Below are 5,296 nucleotides of genomic sequence, written 5' to 3'. Positions count from 1 at the left end.
ACGAATGAACAGAACCTTGAAGCTGCAATTAAGTAAACTGTGCCAGGAGACCCACCTGCACTGGGACCAGGTGTTGCCAATAGCCTTGTTAAGAATCAGGTGCAGCCCCAATAAGCAAACGGGGCTTTCCCCTTATGAAATCCTTTATGGGTGCCCTCCCCCAATTGTTAAGGAGATAAGGGGAGACTTAAATGAGATAGGCAATTTAACCCTAAGGCAGCAAATGCAGGCTCTGGGCTCTACTCTAGCCACTCTACACCGATGGGTTAAAGAACGATTGCCTGTGAGTCTGACCACAGATACTCACTCTTTTGAGCCAAGAGATGCTGTATGGGTAAAAGAGTGGAATGTCCAACCACTCAAACCCCTTTGGAGGGGCCGGTTTATTGTCATTTTGTCCACCCCCACTGCAGTAAAAGTAGCCGAGGTAGGTCCCTGGATTCACCACAGCAGAGTGAAGCCGGCATCCGGGGACTGGGAGTGCATTCCTGATCCGTCCATGCCGTGTAAGCTGACCATACGGAAGAAGCAAGCTGCCATGGCGGAGACTCCAACAGGAGACTACAGCCCTGCTTTAGTCACTCCGGAAGCTGACTAATCTATGCATGGCGGAAGCTTGAGGAATCGCTGGTCCAGAGAAATAAATAGACTGTCCTTATTTCTTACATCTGCCTCTTACTGTAATGCACTGTCACCCCTTGTCTCTCACTATTATTGCAATTTTTGCTTTACTTCTTGCTATTGGATTGGCTGAGGTTGCCCCAGCCAGCTGGAAATGTGGCTAAAGGTTTCTGTTAGCACTCACTTTTCTCTTGTGGGTAGGATGTTTTGTTGGTATTGGTTGTTTTTAATTTGGACTCCACTTGTAAACCTGAATCTCTCATCATGCGATCCTTGCATTCGCATAACCAGGTCAGGCCAAGGAATCACCTGGACCATACTATCGTATCATACCCATTTCTCATGCCAGGGAAAGGTCCAAGGGACATGCATACATAACAAGACCACCTATTCCGTCTGCCATTGGGGAAGTCAATACACTTGCTTTGACCCACAGTACTCCCCAAATGAAGATTGGTTAGAAGTCCAATCTTACCAGGAAGAGGGGGCCTTAATTAGCCGGACACGAATTACAAACCCCAAACGTCCGGTGTCAGTACTGTTCGATGTGTGTGCGGTTATTGGTCTAGGCCCAGAAGCATCCGTTATACGAAAAAAACGGGCACTTTTCATGGAGGGTCCAAAAACTCTTGATATACCATGTGGAGGCTTAGATTGGGAGCGAAAATATCGCCTCAATGACAAATACATGTGTGAGGAAAATGGTTTATGTGCCTATACACCTGAGTTTCTATGTCCTAGTTGGAGCTGTGTTTCATGGGCCACTTGGGAAAAAAAAAAGGATGCAACAGCTCTCCTTCAAAAGGGGTCTGCTAGATCAGATTGTCAGTCAAAAGCCTGTAACCCTGTAAATTTCACTATCATTAATTTAGAAGACTACAAATGGCAATGGGGCATTCGAATTGGTATTCGAATTTATGGAAGAGGCAAAGACCCAGGGACTGTACTATATTTTAAGAGGATCACTGCCACCCATCCAGCCACGTCCCACCAAGTTTTTCACTCCTTCTATGAGGAAATAAGAAGTAGTCCCCCTCCCATTTCAGTCACAGCAAAGAATTTGATTCTGGCCCTGGCAGAGACTATAGCCCAGACTCTGAATATCTCTTCATGCTACGTATGTGGGGGGACCAACATGGGGGATCAATGGCCATGGGAGGCCAGAGAATTAGATCCCCTCGAGCCTTATGATGGAACGAATTACCCCAGTTCTACAGCCGGGGTTTGGCTCCTGAAAACCTCAATCATTGGGAAGAACTGTCTTGCCCGATGGGGAAAAAAGTTCACCATTCCTGTCGGAAACTTAACATGCCTGGGCCAAAGGTTTTATAATTCAACCACCTAGGAAACCCAATGGTGGGGGTCCCCAGGTCACCATGAGCCAAATCCTCACCCCTTGTTCAACTTCTCTCATCTCCGGGAGGCCTGGGACGACATAGACGCTGCCATCGAATGGCGGGCCCCAGGGGGACTATATTGGATATGTGGGAGAACAGCCTATACAGTACCCCCTTCAGGCTGGTCAGGGTCATGTGTGCTGGGAACTATTCGCCCATCCTTCTTCCTACTCCCACTTGCAGAAGGAGAACATCTGGGAGTTCAAATATATGGAGATAATTCATTATTACGGCCCTGCTACGTGGGCCGAGGATGGGTCTTGGGGCTACCGCACCCCCATTTATATGCTAAACTGCATAATTAGGCTACAAGCAGTTGTAGAAATTATAACCAATGAAACTGCTAGGGCTCTTAATTTACTTGCTAAGCAGCAAACAAAAATGTGCAATGCAATCTACCAAAATCGCCTGGCCTTAGATTACCTGCTTGCTTCTGAGGGTGGTGTTTGTGGAAAATTCAACCTGAGCCAACTGCTGCCTACAGATAGATGATGAAGGAAAAGTCATAGAGGAGATCACAGATCGAATGAGAAAAGTTGCTCACGTCCCAGTCCAAACCTGGAATGGTTGGAACCCCAGAGAGTTATTTGGAGGACGGTTTTCATCTTTCGGGGGACTCAAAACCCTCATAGGTCTTGTCCTCCTAATTCTGGGAGGATGTTTGCTCGTACCCTGCTTGGCTCCCTTGATTATACGATCAGTCTCCAGTCTCATTGAGACTATAGTTGAGAGAAAAACGGCTGCTCATGTAATGATGTTATGGAAATATAAACCTCTAAGCCAGGATGATGCTTTTTGACCCAAAATAGAGGGGTCCGAGCATCAAAGGGGGGAATGTGGTAGGAACCCCTCCCTAAGGAGAAAGAAAAAAATTGAAGGAGAAGAGAAGACTTCAAGGTCACCTAGATATGAGTCCAGCTGCCTACATCCCCCATGTTCCTGTAAACTGAAACAACTTAATCAGACTGCATGTTTATGTGTATTACCATATATGGGAGACAAAGAAATAGAAAATGCATAAAAAAAAACCTATGCCATATGATGTGGGCCGCTCAGTTCTTTTGGGTACGAACCCAACTGAGCGGTGCCGGCATAAATAAAGTTGCTTCCTGGAAAGAAAAGTCTCGGTGTCACGACTCTCTGAGCGAGAAACCTGCAACACTCCGGCTCTAAACATGCTTTTCTCTTTTACTAACTCTCCATGGTAAAGAACAATATAAGAGCAGCAAACATGAATAGTGTCTCATTCTAGTTGATTAAAGGGATTAATACCTTTCCCTTCTTGGAAAAGTGACCATTCTCATTTCCTCTTTTTTTTTTTTTTAATGTTTATTTATTTTTGAGAGAGAGAGAGAAAGAGCAGGGAAGGGGCAGAGAGAGAGAGAGAGGGATCCACAGAGTCTGAAGCAGGCTCCAGGCTCTGAGGTGTCAGCACAGGACTCAAACTCATAAACCGCGAGACCATGACCTGAGCCAAGGTCAGATGCTTAACCCACTGAGCCACCAAGGCACCCTTCATTTCTATTGCCTGGAAAGAAGCAATGCCAAGTACTGCAGGTAAAAGCTATATACCTGCAACATTAGTCAGTTTTTCTGTATTTTCTCTGTATTTGCCATTTCCAAGATGTGCCTTCAATTGCATTATGGAAATATAAGTTCCTTCCACTGTTATTTCTGTCTTTTACACTTCTGTGTGACATCAAGCATGGAGTTGAAAAATTTTGTCTGGAAAGGACTGGACAATAAATATTTTCAGCTTTTCAGACTATAGGGTTTCTGTCATAACTTCCCAGTTCTGCTGTTATAATGCAAAAGCAATCATAGGTCTACCTAAATTGTTGAGGGGGCCTATGTTCCAATAAAAATTTATTTAGGGACACTAAAATTTGCACTTCACATAATTTTCATGTATCATAATATATTATTCCTCTTTTGATTTTTTTCTAACCATCTAAAAATGTAAAACCCAGGGCACCTGGGTGGCTTGGTCAAGTGTCTGACTCTTGATTTTGGCTCCAGTCATGATTCTCAGGTTGTGGATCCAACCTCACGTTGGGTTCCACACTGAGCATGGAGCCTACTTGAAATTCTCTCTCTCCCTCTCTCTCTTTTTCTCTCTCTCTCTCCCTCTACCCCTGTCCCCTGCTCTCGCTCTCTCAAAAACAAACAAATAAATAAATGAATGTAAAACTCATTCTTAGCTTGTGGGCCATATAAAAGGTAAGATTTGGCCCATGAGTTGTAGTTGGCCAATCCCTCATATACAAGACTTGGTGATGTGGCCCAGGCTGTGGATTAATCCTCACGTGGGTGATTAAATCAACATTGCACCGGCGAACTGTTGTAATTTCAAGGTCCATTCAGTTCTGGCGAGTGGGTTGAAGATGCAGGCTATAAGTTGTTATCCGGAGAAGCTACTAAACAGTGCCACTTTCTGTGCTTTCGCTTCTAGCAGAACTTACTAAAGATTCTTCACACTTTCTCTGTCACTTGAGAGTTTCTGACTTCTACTTTTTCAATCCAAGGTGACACAAATTGTAGTATATTCTTCTCACCCTCTTATGAAGGTAAGGAGGGCAGAAATCTATTTTGTTGTCATGTAGAAAAATGAGTCATGTAAGCATGTTAGATAATTCAGAAAGCAGAACAGCTGTGCTGTGCATATTCAATATTACTTTTGAACTTTTTAGTGACCAGAATTGTTTCATTCTGTGAATCAAACAACCCTTGGGAATTCTCTAAGCCATTCCCATAGGTTTGCCTTGGCCTGGGAAAGAAGAGGAGTGTTTTTTTCCTGTTTAGGTCATTTCTAAGCACTTTAGTAAGACATAGAGCCCTGTTAACCTTAACTAAGCACTTCAGATAGCTTTGTGCTATTTTATCATGAGAAGGCATTTGTTTTCCTGAGCTAAATTCTCTGGCCTCTCTGATATCTCTTAATTCTCTGCTTTTGAAATGGCTTCCTTCTTGAGGTGAAGCAACTGGCCTTGGGGCATTTGTAAAGTGTATAAAGCCCTTGGGGTAGATGTATAAACAAAGCCACTGTTTGTTATTTGTAATTGTAAATTGGCTTGAATTCCTCCAGTAGGAACTACCTCTTGACTTCTTGATTACCGAGTTTAAGTGGGTTCAAGGCTATTCCAACAGAGCTTTGTCACATGCTTGTTTCCTAAACTTGATGTTACTACCTTAAGGTTTGAAGGAGTGACCCCTGCTGGATTCTCTGTGTGATCAGTTATACCAAAAAGTTTGTACAAAAGACATAGGCTCAATCCCAT

Source organism: Hyaena hyaena, unplaced genomic scaffold (assembly GCF_003009895.1).
Source record: "Hyaena hyaena isolate Hyena2069 unplaced genomic scaffold, ASM300989v1 scaffold_298, whole genome shotgun sequence".
Taxonomy (NCBI): Eukaryota; Metazoa; Chordata; class Mammalia; order Carnivora; family Hyaenidae; genus Hyaena; species Hyaena hyaena.
The sequence above is the reverse complement of the archived record's forward strand: the minus strand, read 5'-3'. Positions refer to the sequence as shown.